The sequence below is a fragment of the Gigantopelta aegis genome, unplaced genomic scaffold (assembly GCF_016097555.1).
Source record: "Gigantopelta aegis isolate Gae_Host unplaced genomic scaffold, Gae_host_genome ctg4690_pilon_pilon, whole genome shotgun sequence".
Lineage (NCBI taxonomy): Eukaryota > Metazoa > Mollusca > Gastropoda > Neomphalida > Peltospiridae > Gigantopelta > Gigantopelta aegis.
In genome coordinates this window covers 8,840-24,417 of record NW_024533991.1, presented here as the reverse complement: position 1 = coordinate 24,417, position 15,578 = coordinate 8,840, and the positions used below count along the sequence as shown (strand labels likewise).

General features: G+C 32.9%; 1 pseudogene; it reads right to left on the bottom strand.

Annotated features, from left to right (window-relative positions):
- Positions 1–9,257: 9,257 nt before the first annotated feature.
- LOC121392852 lies at positions 9,258–11,133 on the bottom strand (annotated as a pseudogene).
- Between the last annotated feature and the right edge of the window lie 4,445 nt (positions 11,134–15,578).

The following is a 15,578-nucleotide window of genomic DNA, read 5'->3' as shown; positions in this document are numbered from 1 at the left end:
GTTAAAATAACATATTAATTTTTACAGTGTATGTCAGATGGTTTAATTCATCTATTAGATATGCTATAGTTGTCATCTTCTTGGAGCTACTATGTAACTATTAGTTGGTTGTTGTCATAGCAGTTTCTCTAACTTGAACATTTGCTATATATAAAATGCGCTTCAAACTGATCACACTTATAAGTTATCATGTATGTATATAAATGTAATTAAACAACACAAATTATAATCATACATATACATATCAATGTACAAATATGATGACTATAACAACTTACCAACTAGTATGTATTGATGTGATCCTGTGTATATTGCTTCATTGCTATCTTCTTTCTTTATCTTTTTAATATTTTTTCACAGGCATTTTTCATTCTACTATAGTCCATTGAATTGTCATAAAACCTTATAAAACTTTGAACCATGTATATTTAATTTTAGCTCCACATATTTAGTATCTATTATACTGCCTTTATTGATATCTACATTGATTTAAAAATTTTAAAGACCATTCTTGAATAATTAAATTAGAAGTATATAATAACAGTTTGCATTTCACTGATAAACAAATTTTTATTAATCAATAATGTATTAATAAAAGTACATAGTAAACTATCACACTGTATATATTATCTAATAAAAGTAACACAGTAAAAAAACTATCACACTGTATTATTATCTCAATATACTTCTAATCTGTTATTACAATGATCCCAAACAACAAATATCCTTCTCTGGTCAAATGTTATTCCATATGGAGAAATTAAAACACTGATCCCAACTGCTACCTTGTTCTCCAAAACCTGATCGTACAACTTACCATCAGTAGTGAAGATATAGATACATGATTACCACACTCTGTAATGTATATTAGATTGTTATCATCATCAATTACAATCCCTGATGGACACATAAGTTGTCCAGGACCAGATCCTTTAGTACCAAACTGAGATAAAACTGTCCCTGGGAGTTAACTTCTGAATACGATGATTATAAGTATCGGTCACATATACTAATCCTCGTCTGTCAATAGCAACATCTACTGGACCATTAAATTGAACCCTCATCTGATCCTTGGTACCAAAATTATGGGAAAACGTTAGATCAGGATTTAAGACTTGTATACGTATGGTTATAATAATCTGCAATATAAATATATGTCCAGTTATAGAGAAATGATGATACAACAACGGACCATTAAATTCTAATCCACTACCTTGTTTACCAACTGATGTAATATATTTCCCACCCATTGATATCTTCTGGATCTAGTGATGATCACCAACAAGAATAAGTGGTTTTGTCTGGAATAATGGCTACACCGCGCGGATAAGATAATTTGATATTTTCACCTCCTCATTCTTTTGACCTAACGACTTCACTTTTTTTTCCCATCTCCATCCAGTACTGTGATACAGTGCTCCCACAACTCACTTACTATAATATGTCCATCATCAGTTTACAGCAACTCCCCAAGGTCTATTAAGATCAGCTATAGTATATACTGGAGTGATGTTATCAAGATGGAGGTTTATCGGGATACAACTTCGGTACTAGTAACTTCTATATCATTAACTTGGACATTAATTTGATAATGACCACGAATTGCAGGACTACAATGTATTGTATACACTCCAGGATGGGTGGTGGTAGTGACTGGTAGCTGTGACGGATGTGCTTTACTAACTGGTACTACACTACAACTGAGTGATGATAGAGGAACAGTAAGAAGACTGGAATCACAAAATTGGATTGATAGTGGAATGAAACTGATTCATTATTTACTGTGATGTGTTGATGATCAATTTTCTTGACTTTACACTTGTAGAAGATTAGTTGAGAGGTATAAAATATCTCAATATGATGTAGTGTGTCAACAATGTTGCTGTCCTTCTTAATGTGGAGATTAGCTTTCTCTCTAGGGATTAAACTCTTCAATCTTAACCTGTTGAGTCACATGACTCATATGCTCTATCATTTGTTTTGTAGATGTGATTACTTCTTGAGGACTGCCTGTCTGAAGACTCTGTTTCACAAATTCTTGGCAATCCTTCAATTGACTCAATCCTCTTTCAACTGCATTTTTTTTCTGCTCAAATAACACCTGAAGTTTGTGTACCAGTGGGACTGTGTCCACATCTCTAGTCAGCTGTTTTCTCAGGGACTGATGACGGACATTAATCATGCTTCCACCATAAGATGTATCTCCTCCTTGATGACTTCTCCTTGCTCTCTGATGATCTCATTCTCTCTGTCTGTGAGAGCAGTTAGGACATCAGTAACAGCAGTGACCTTGTCACTAACTGACTTTAGACTTGTTTCTAATGTTTGACATTGTTTGGATAGCAGTCAGAAAAACTAAGTCATATTCATGATCTCTATGAATGCGGTACAGTACAGTAGTGACAAATGCAGCTCATCGTGCATGTTCCACAAAATATTTTCAAAGGTTCATTATGAGTGGAACACTTTATTTCCTCTTTCTTGGAAGTATTTTTGATGCAGAAGTTGCTACCTCATCAGACTTTTTTATTATGTGATTAGCAATGGGAGCCCACTTCTTATGAACATCAATACATTCTTGACAAGAGCAACTTTGGTACATTCTTTACAGTAACCTGTGGCCATTAGTTGTAGTACAGTTATAACAGTTACCTGTTGATGTCCTGACCACCATTTGTCATTAAACTGTAGACCTCTTTGAGGTTGTTAAATATGGAAAGCTGCAGGAAAGGCAGCTGTCCTGTTGGTTTAAGAAACTGCGGTATGACTGAAGACAAGTTGGGCAGACAAGAGATGAAGTAGTGTATCTCCTTCAGAATCCAGTGGTAGACCCTCCACACATTGTTGACAAAAAGAAATGAGGACATGGTAAGGTCTTAGGGTACGTATAGAGGACCAAGACATATAGCACAGGTGAGCTGTTCCTCTAGTTTCTTGATAGCTGTATAGGAGGATGTACTAGTACTGCTCATAACAGGAGAGAGGACAAACTGTGATATATACATGTACTAGTACAAGAGTTCTGATAACTAGCGAAATGGGTCAGAATTTTGGATCATGCGATCTTATACGATAGTTTGTAAAAACAATTGTGTGTATTTATATCTATTTATATAAATTTCCATTTGTTAGTCTTTTAGAATTGTGGTAGAAAAAATAAATTCATTAGTTGTACAGTATATTAGCAGTTCATGTGTACTACGGTTTTTTAATTTTGTCTTTATAAGTGAATCTAATAAAGTATGGACATTATTTATTGAATGACATTGTTGGTTAATTGCTTTGAAAAACACAAATTATAATAACATCACATTTTAATCACTTTGTAAACGAATTTATTTCATTGAATTTAACAGTGAGTAACTACAAGAAAGGGTGTGTCTGATTATTTATTAGAGGTGAAAGCTTCTTCTGGTTTACAGTCTACCTTAAAAAATTATTTCTACAATCATCTACAAAACACTGCTGCTATCATCGTCATAGCTTAGTGTTTAATAGGCAAGGATCAGTATCTTTAACTCGACTTTCATGAGCACCATTACCATAACAAGTCTGACTTCACTATTAGTACAATTGGTGTGCTTCAACAGATAGTATAATGCAAAGACAATTCAAAAATTACAAATTACACATCACAATACCTTGATAAACAATTCACTGCATCATCATGAAACTTGACAAGTGTGTAAAAACTCGACTATGTGAACAATTAAAACAAGATGGTTCTCAGACCCATTACATCTTATGTCTGTAATTCCAAATGAAAGTTGTCCTTCAGTATAACAGTTTATAAGTAGGTACAGCAGCTATAATTATAGGTATGTAATGTGTGAATATGTGTGCAATACCATAAGACATGTTTTTTGCCATACCCTAAGGAGAATATCCTAGTTCTCTAGAGAGAAGAAATCCCAAAGATCATCATGAACAATAGTCATTTTAAGTCTAAACAAATTTCTACACAACCAGTAAACTTTGAAGAACAACCACTAACAGTGCCTTTCACTACAAAAGTCTGTATTGTGTAGAATGATTTGAAATTATAATAATACAAATTATCTATTTAGTATACTTATACATAAAGCACCAGCTACTTCATTACTCCACAAAAGAATACAGCATCTTGCTTATTGTGAGCAAATTGTAGGAAATGTTGTCTCACTACCAGAACAAGACAAAGTATTAATGATGTGTGCCGCCTGATCCATGACCAAAATAACTGTTAAGATAAACTTTAGATCTTTAAGAGAAAACAATAAGTTTATTCTAATGGTACTCTATAGCAATATTATTCTTAGAGTGATGTCCAAGTTGTTTGCAAACAATATGAACATCATTATTTTGCCAGGAATTATGGACATACTGGTCCCCTTATCTTGTTATAACATAATCTTTACTCTACCTTCAAGGCCATTAGCACCACTACCAAACGTAGCATCTCCATCATTACAAGATATGTCAAAAGTATAATTTGTATCTGTTAAAATCATATGGCGATTATTTGTCACTTGTTAACTAACTCGTACTAACATTGCCGAATATCACTGATGCACCTTTATTTGAATATATCTGTGACTACATGATTGAGTAGGGGGGGGGGTTTGATTATAGAGGCATTCCCAAATACTGTCTTCTGTTCTAATGCAGTTGAGGTCAATATATAAAAAAGATACCTCATAACTATTGGAGTAGCTATCAGCAGGAAAGCTGGAATACTCCTTAATAAGTTATATATAAACTAATGAAAAGACTACTAGTGAGAAAATTTTACTGTGTAGCAAAAGTATCCTGATCGATACGTACCAGACCACACCAGCATCATTATTGTCCACTTGTCACCACAGACAGTACCCCCAACCGTACTATTAACACAAAGAGTTACAATACCTATGTGTACTGTATCTAGAACCATATAAACGTACATCTCTATGTTAATATTTAACGCCTATATATAGTACAATAATTACTAATAGGAACAAATAATAACATACATTAGTACCTCAGTCACATAATAATGTCACCTGTTATGAGATAAGTAGCCTAATGCTTTACAAATGACCTTTTGATTTGTAGTGCTATGATACGAGTGACACACTGCAACCCAAATATTATTATAACATATTTCTAGTCTTCCATCTAATGTCAGATCTGTTTTAATTCATCTATTTAGATTATGCCATAGTTGTCATCTTCTTGGAGCTAAAATTACTATGTACTAATTATAGTTGCTTCTCTTACTAGAACATTTGTTATATATATATAATGCCTCAGATCTCAGGAAACCACACTATAAGTTATCATGGTACACTGAAAAAAAGCCATTTAAACAGATCTTTGTTACACAGTTTATCGACACTGATTTTGGTAAGGGGGGGGGGGGGGGGGGGCCCAATATATTATTGCTATAAAAGGCCAAAATTAGCATAACTCATGAAGCCAGTAGTTGCATAGTACAAACATTTAGTTTACACACAAGTTAGCAATTGACTCTGTTTTTGAATTGAAGCTATAGCAGATGCTATTATTTCAATTTATCACTGTAAAATTAAATTGTTATTTTAACAATTACTTGGTATAAGACACGTGGGTACTAAAATATAGAATGAGCCCAATTACTATTGTGTACGCTTTATGGTATGGTTGTACTTAACATGCCAACAAATTACACAATGATTAATGCACAGAAATTCGAATTATTCCAACTAACTAACCGCGACTATGGTAAAACTTTACCAAGAATTGTTAAAATATAATATTGTTTACACAAAGTGTTATAAACTAACCCAGTTAGTTTAGTTGAATAGTATCTATCCCTCACATCGTTGTTTTCAATTATTGGACATAAAAGTACAAAGAGTACTTTTTGGCTTCTATTTTGACTTTATACATTCTGAGTTAGATCATTGCGTTAGATCAGTTTTAGCTTTTGTGGTAACTCAATATTGGGCTTAACATCATATTAATGAGACTCTGGTAACAAAGGCTACGGTCAAAATGACAAAATGCTATTTTAAGTGTATGATATAAATATAATTAAACAAAACGAAATTATTTATTGTACACATATATATGTCAATGTACATATCATAGCTATAACAACTTACCAACTAGTTGATGTGATGATTGTGATGTTCTGCTGATATTGCTGTCATTGCTGTCATTGCTATCTTGCTTCTTTGTCTTTTGTAATAATTTTTTCACAAACATTTATCATTTTACTATAGTCCATTGAACTGTCATAAAACCTTATAAAACCTTATAACTTTGAACTATGCATATTTAATTTAACTCCACATTATAGTGTCTATTATACTGCTTTATTGATAGAGTATCCACATTGATTTTATAATAACAGTTTGCATTCCATCTCTTCACTGATAAATTCTTGTCAATCAATGATGTATTAATAAAAGTACACAGTACAAACTATCACACTGTATTATTAATCTCAATATACTACTAGTCTGTTTATTACAATGATCACAAACATACAAATATCCTTCTCTGTCAAATATTATTCCATATGGAGAATTAAACTGACCCACACTGCTACCTCGTTCTCCAAATGATCGTACAAACTGACCATCAGTAGTGAAGATAGAGATACGATGATTACCCCACTCTGTAATGTACATCAGATCGTCATCATCAATTACAATCCCTGATGGACACATAAGTTGTCCAGGACCAGATCCTTTAGTACCAAACTGAGATAAAAAACTGTCCATTGGGAGTTAACTTCTGAATACGATGATTATAAGTATCGGTCACATATACTAATCCTCGTCTGTCAATAGCAACATCTACTGGACAATTAAATTGACCCTCAGCTGATCCTTTGGTACCAAAAGTGTGGGAAAATGTTAGATCAGGATTTAAGACTTGTATACGATGGTTATATATAATCTGCAATATAAATATGTCCAGTTATAGAGAAATGGTGATACAACAAGGACCATTAAATTCTAATCCACTACCTTGTTACCAACTGATGTAATATATTTCCCATCCATTGATATCTTCTTGACATTGTGATGATCACCAACAAGAATAAAGTTGTCTGATAATGGCTACACCACGCGGATAAAAGAATTTGATATTTCCACCTCCCTCACTCTTCTGACCTAAAGACTTCACTTTCTTTCCTTCCCTATCCAGTATTGTGATACAGTGCTCCCACAACTCACTAACTATAATATGTCCATCATTAGCTTACAGCAACTCCCCAAGGTCTATTAAGATCAGGTATAGTACATACTGGAGTGATGTTATCAAGATGAAGGTTTATAGGAATCACAACTTTGGTACTAGCAACTTCTACATCATTAACTTGGACATTAAACTTGATAATGACCACGAATTGCAGGACTACATGTATTGGGTATACACTCCAGGATGGGTGTGGTAGTGACTGTAGCTGTGACAGATGTAGCTTTACTAACTTGTACCACACTACAACTGAGTGATGATAGAGGAACAGTAAGAAGACTGGAATCACAGAATTGGATAGATATGGGGAATGAAAATGTTTCGTTATTTACTGTGATTGCTGATGATCAATTTTCTTGACTTTACAACTGTTGTAAAACATTAGTTGAGAGGCATATAATATCTCCAATATGACATAGTGTGTCAACAATGTTGCTGTCTTTCTTAAAGTGGAGATTAGCTTTCTCTTTAGGGTTTAACTCTTCAATATTAATCTGTTGAGTCACATGACTCATATGCTCTATCATTTGTTTTGTAGATGTCACTACTTCTTGTGGACTGCCTATCTCAAGACTCTGTTTCTACAAATTCTTGGCAATCCTTCAGTTCATTTAATCTTCTTTCAGCTGGTTTCTTCTGCTCTGATAACACCTGTAGTTTGCTACCAGTGACTGTGTCTACCTCTCTAGTCAGCTTGTCTCTCAGATTGACGAAGAATGGCAATCATTTCTTCCACCATAACATGTATCTCTTCTTTGTCACAATTTCTCCTTGCTCTCTGATCTCATTCTCTCTATCTGTGAGAGCAGACAGGAGATCAGTAACAGCAGTGACCTTGTCACTAATTTGACTTCAGACTTGTTTCCAATTTTTGACAAAGTTTGGGATAGCAGTCAGAGACTAAATCATAATCATGATCTCTATGAATACGTACAGTACAGTCGTGACAATGAGCTCTTCACACGTTCCACAAAAAGATCTCCAAAGGCTTTATTATGAGTGGAACACTTTAATCTCCTGTTTCGTAGGAACTAGCTTATTTGCAAAAGTTACTACTTCATCAATACCTGTTATCTTATGATCACCGAAGGGAGCCCACTTCTTATGAACATCAATACATTCTTGACAGAGAACTTGGCACATTCTTTACAGTAACCTGTGGCATTAGTTGTAGTACAGTTATCACAAGGTTACCTGTTGATGTCCTGACACTTTTATCATTAAATTGTAGACTTCTTTGAGGTTGTTAATTTGGAAAGCTACAGGAAAACCAACTGCTTCGGTTTGTTGAGGTAACTGGGTACAATGACGACAATTAAGGACAAGAGATGAAGTAGTTATCTCCTTTAGAATCCAGTGGTAGACCCTCTAGACATTGTTGACAGAAAGAATGGAGACATGGTAAGGTCTTAGGGTTAGTATAGAGGTCAAGACATATATCACAGGTGAGCTGTTCCTCTAGTTTCTTGATAGCTGCAGAGGAGGATGTCCTAGGTACTGCTTTCTCTGCCATTTCATAGGATGTAAAATACTTGTACAAACAGCCTAGGTATAAAAACAGTTGTGGAATTTGTAGTATCTCAATAGTACTATTAATTAGTCTCGAGAGGGAGGGGCTGGCTACGCGAGACTAACTCTACCTTGCTCTAAGGACTGAGAACAGTGAGTACATACTCGAGACATTGTTTTTTTATAAGGTCATAAATACTAAATTGAAAAAATGTTCTGGATGACAAGAAATCAACATGACCACATTCCAACACTGTGGAGTGACAGAGACCAAAGAGAGGGAGAGGATGGAGTAACTAAATAGTTCTGTTGTGTGGTTGCTACTATCACTCTTTCAACTTAAGTTAGAAAAAAAAAACATCAATAGTGTGTAAAACAATGAACACAAACATATCACAGTAAATAATAAAATAGCATGTCTAATAATGATTAACATATATTCACAACAAAATAGCACTAAATGAAAACATACACAATTACAGAGACTATATTTTGATCAAGTATTGTGAGGAGAATAACATTAAAGACGTATATTTGTTTCAAAACTTAATGACTTCCCTGTAGCAAGTCACAGGATAATTGTAAATCAGTGCAGATGCTTCTTCATCTACACTGTCAAAACGATGTTCACTTTTCCGTGTCTCGTTAACAAAGAAAATTAGCGACAGTTTGTGCTATCACAACAGCATGATAAGAATGGTTGATACCTCTTTGGTTGTCCACTCAAATATGTTTTTCTCTGGATGCCATTGAGTACCATAGAAAGGGTACTTGATAGCTAGAGAGAAAGAGAGAGAAGATTAGTGTGTTTTTAATAAGTTAGTAGTTTAGTCTTACCTTCCATAGATTGAGACAAATTGTTTGCCTTCACGATCACATTAGTAGACAATACATCATAGAACTGATATAAGTTACTAGATTGGAATGTCCTGGTAAAGGAATATGTCAATTATCAATTATGGCCTGAAGGATGTCTTGATACATAATAACTACTAAAGTCCTTATAGTCTCCCTATCCTATATGTCTAAAAGGGATCACACAAGTACACATTATAACAGAGATTTTGGGGCCCGGGGCAAGTTTTCAAATGGGGCCTCATGTATCAGCTTTAGTAGAATTAGTGTTATTACTTTATTTAGAAGAAGATCCGGGCAATTGCCCATCTGCCCCCTCTTTGCAGCCCTATTAAAGAAGGTCTATAATAGTGTGGGAGTAAAAGACTTTTATGTTTATTATTTATAGAATTAGTTTCTAATACATTTTACATATTATAATAATACAATTAATATACAAAACATATATTGAGTGCAGATTTAAATAGTTAACAATTTACCTGAGGTGTGACACCAAATTGATGATTGTTCATTGTCAATGGCTCTGTTGCTAACCACCTCCTTGAGTCTAGTGTATAACTGGAGTACAGACGACTTTGGAGAGCAGCTGGATTAATTTAAATAAAAACAAGTACATATAGTATATCTCACATTATCTTACCATTAGTAAATTTAGTGGTATACTATAGTTCTCTGGTCAAATCCACCATCTAGTATCTTATCAGTACCAGCCTGTAGAACACATAAACAGCTGGAACCCAAGACAAGTACCCCATAATGGAAGGTAATCACCTTTATCATTAGCCTATAATAATAAAAGATATTACACATGTACATGTACTTATAATGGAAAGTGACTACTACATCATATTAGCCCTAACATTTAAAATAGTATACAGGAAGGAACATGTATCCCATAAACGAAAGTAATCACTTTATCATATTAGCCTATAATAATCAAGATATTACACATGGTTCATTATGATTACATGTACATGTGTAATGTCTTATCTGTATCATTATAGGTTAATGATAAAGGGATTACTTCCTGTTATAAGTACATGTAATCACTTTTACCATATTAGTCCTAATAGATAAAGATTTATAATGCATTGAGTCTATCTGTTTATAACATGTATGGTATCTAAGTAGCTCCTTTGCTAGTTCAAATACCTCCTTTCCTACAATATTTCTCGAAGTAAATCAGAGTCATTTAATGACACACCCCCTCCTGGAAACAGCACTCTAATAATGAACACATAAAAGAGACTAATGTAATCAGTATGACCACACCTACCCATTAATGGAGTTAAATAAATGATGTATTCATCTTGTGATGCGTTGTTACTTTGTGATAATTAAGGTAATTATGGTTGTGTGAAAATTAATAACTGTATGCCCATATCTCACATCATAACCTTTTGCATGAAGGGTAGGGCTATGTAAGACTCCACCCACACATTACTTATTATAAGGGGGATACAAAATGGTACCAACTCGTCCTCCAGCAGACTCGATATATTTGACATAAGATGCTGCCCATATAGGACTGACCTCCAGGTGCCTTCTCTGAGACTATACCTACAAGACAATCACATGATCATTAGTGTAATAGTCACATGATCAAAGACTGACCTATAATTGGTCTCAGATTGAGAGAGTAAACCTCAACTAACAAAACAAAAAACAATAACACTTGTTTCATGATAATTATTGTCTACTCAACATTTAATGAAGTGCTGACGCTGCAATTTGGACTGGGTTAAAAATTGACATACATAACTATATTACTACTATATCAGTATATGACGTTAAAGTGGAGATACTAACTCTGTTAACACTGTACAATTATTATTAATTCCAGTGGAAACTCACCTCTACATTTTGGTATGTTGAACTAGCTGGTTATATCAAGATCAAATAATGTTATAATGTAAATATGTGCTGGGAGTATAACTATATCATAGATTTTTTTTTTGCTGATGTGAAAATAGAGAACCTGGTTCTGGATCTGAAAATACTGGTAAGTCTTAAAACTTACAATATTGTATTAATGTATTATATTTGGCTCTCTATAACTCTCTATTTATATGATGTAAGACTATTGTGTACAGTAAATACAGTAAATAAGTCTATATTTAAGACACAATGCATATGCTGTTTGTATTAACATTTCAACATGCATCCATTATACTAGGAATTATTTGTCAACACACAGAGCTCTATATAAGCAATACCACTCCTTTGTTATGAAAAACAGTGATATTGACAATTATTTTTAACTTCTATTCCTCTTTCTTATAGTATCATTAGAGGTCCTGCCATTAGAATATATAATATCTGGTTATAAATATCACTGTCATCTGTACAAATACTGGCTGTGGTCACCTACTCAAGTTATTTGAAATAAAATGACAATATATTAAAAGCTGGAGGTTCAAATACCCACATATCAAGTGTTACATTCAACAGAGTTAAGTAGTGATTATTAAAATATGTAAGTTATATGTACTATCTATGTCTCTGAATTACTAGGTATGTACAAATGTCAAGTGAAAACAATAAACAACCAATATTATATTAGCTCAATTACCGTACAATCTGCCAGGAATATTATAGTTGCCATGACAAGTATAGGTTTAATTAATACAAGTGATTCACATACACTTAATTATATTTATTGTATAGTATATTTAATTAAGTAGTCATATTTAGTTCTAATCAATGATAGAAGAAACTAAAATCAAGCAAGTTGTATGGTTTTAAAATATATTGTGGTTAACACTCCACTATATGTGTAGTAGATATTACAATTAACTACTGTTATATAAACACTCTAGTCTACTATACAAGTACTTCACAATATATTGATTTCATCTCCTCTCACAGTAAGAGTCCATGGGCATAACTATAGTCATATAGTGATCAGTGTATTTGTAGTGATGTAATAATGATGTAATGATAAACTCAGTATGGATCTAGTGAAGACAACATGGCTACTACTGATATTGTTAGTATCTATTATATTAAAATGTACAGGTATAATTATATTAATAACTAATGTACTATTTTATTTAGTTTTATTATATAGCTGTTCAGTTCATAATTACTCCATCTCCTAACATTGGAGTCTATCAACTAGCACATTACCAATGTTCAGTGGATCATACTGGTGTGAGTATTACTTGGCTTGTTAATGGAACAGGTTCTAGTCATAGTGACATTGTTGAACTTGGTATTATTACAAATGGAGCAGGATCACCTAACTCCAGTCTTACCATACCTGGATATCCTCAATATAACAATACAGTAGTGACATGTAATGCATTTGGATTTGTGAATGGTAATATTATTTAACTTCGATGAATCTACTCTGAGAATACAAGGTATAAGTCAATATCTCACTCTATTTAATTTGACAATACTCCTCTCTCCTCTCTCTCTCAGGTAAACTGTCAGAAGTAGGAAACTTAAAATGTATCAGGCAAGATGATTCTTGTATAAAGTGTTTCTCAGTCTCCTCCTTTCTCTCTTGATGATTACCTATATATGGTTATATTATTAATGTCACTAATGAAGGAGATAATACACAATATACTACAGTTAGTAATATTACCAGCTGGATTTATTTTCCCAACGTCAATTTGGTACATATACAATTATTGTAGCTGGTAATAACTCAGCTGGAGAAGGCGAGATAAGTCTACATCAATAACACTAGCTACAGGTATGATAATTGGTTAGTTAGTGTCTTATTGATCCTTTGGTTAATATCCATAAAGATAGTTGTAGTCTCGTTCCTGACACTGGTCCGTGTAGGGAGGTACCCACGATGGGTTTTATATTCTACCTCAAGGCAATGTTGAATTATTTTCTTACTGAGGATGTAATGGGAATAGAAACCAATTTAGCTCTTTAAAGGAATGTATTAATAGTTGTGGTATGTCCAACATTATATAGATCTGTGGTTTCTTTAACTATACATGTAAACCAGTATATATCCATTATATATAATCCAGTATAAACCAGTATGAACAGTATAACTTATGACTTTATTTTTGTCACTATATAAGTAGTAATATAATAATATTCACTTTTTATCTTTAATAAAATCTTCACATTAATTTCATATAGGTTGTATTAATGGTTCTTTATGAGATTGTCGTGGTGATCCTTGTAAGATAAAATCATGTCCTGTCATCCTGATGCTGTATGTCAGTACGATACGTGTACATGTAATGCTAGGTATTATGATCATTTATTGAAGTCACCTAATGAAAAAAAAACAAAAAAAAAAAAAAATGGGTAAGTATGACATAATATAATGATGTCAAACATGTTACTATATTTAGATATATGTGGGTTACCTCCTGTCAGTGGTTCATGTACTAGATCTGTCACTCGTTGGTACTTTAATCGTATGTTAGGGAAATGTCAATCATTTATATATAGTGGTTGTGATGGTAACAGTAATAATTTTGAATCTCTTAAAGAATGTGTTCAAACTTGTGGTGAGTTTTAAGATAATTATAACTTCTTAAGTATTTGTCATTTTCAGTTTCCGTAATTCAATTAGATTTTATTTATAGACATGTCCTGTGATCCAGGACAGGCTGTCACCTTGTTTTCATGATCCATGTGATAACAAATATTGGTCTAATATTCCTAATACAGTCTGTGTGTCAAAATCTTGTGGAGAATGTTCATCACATTTTTATATAATACAACAGGAGACGATGTCACTGATTTATGTAGTAAGTAATGATATATCTACTTTATAATGTAATACTGTTAAAATAGATTGATTGTTTATATTTTATGATTACTACTTAGGTTTCATACATACCTACAAAATACATTTAAATGTATTGACAACATGTAATGTTTTTGATTCCTAATTACTATGTACTTAAGAATTATGTACTTAAACAAATAACATCTTACAAAATAATATGTTACATGCTATGTCCTATTATTAATTAGTTCACAGCCCTCGCACATAAGCCCAGCATCCATGAAATTCTCTTGTTCGAACTAATGAGAAGTAAAACAGAATCTCAAAGCTCTGATAATTAACTATATGAATTAGTTATAAAAACAGTGTGATGTTTGCTACTTCTAGGTGTCTTATTATTATCATAGTGCCAGTAATTAAATCATTTTTTCAGTTGAAATATAATAACATAATTATGATAACATTCTGTTTGGTTTCTCCAGGGTTCTATATTTCTGTACATTTGAAACATTTACAGGTTTAGGATTAATGATTTAAAGTTATTATATTGCTCATTATAACATATTGTATTCCTCTCATTATATAGTTGATTGTCCTTCTGATAAGCCAGCTGTATTTTGTCATATTGATTTATGTAATTATCACACATGTCTTAATATCCCACAAGCTACGTGTAAGTTAGATATATGTGGTGAATGTCAGGCACGATTCTATCTAAATGATACTGAAGTAACAGATGAGTGTAGTAAGTGTTAGTACTAATATATTGACCATATGTACTGTTCTATGTCTCTCTTTGTCTCATAGTGTCTTGTGAGGCAAGAGGACAAATCTTAACACGCAGAAGTTTAGTGCTAAAATAATTGAACATTAATAATAATGCTACCTATAAAGAGCCTGAGGTAAACAGCACCTACTAACAAATATATATGAAAATTGACGACTAACAAAAGATATATAAATGATTAAGTTATTAAATGAAATAACAAATACAACATTTTGCAAATTTATTTTTTCATTCAGTTTTACGGATTAATTTACTCTTTTCTGTGACTTTTCTACCTAAAGTATACATAGCAAAGTTGTATTTATTCAGTTAGATATTCACTTGACTTACTAGTGTTTTTAATAATCTTCATCATGATGATATGTTGTTTTCTCTTTAAAAATATCACATTCTTCCGTGCATAGAATAACTAAACCATAATAAATAGGATCAAGAAAAAAAAACAGAAAATAGCCAAAAAGCAAGGTGTAAGTCTATAAACGTGAAGATATATAATTGTTCTCC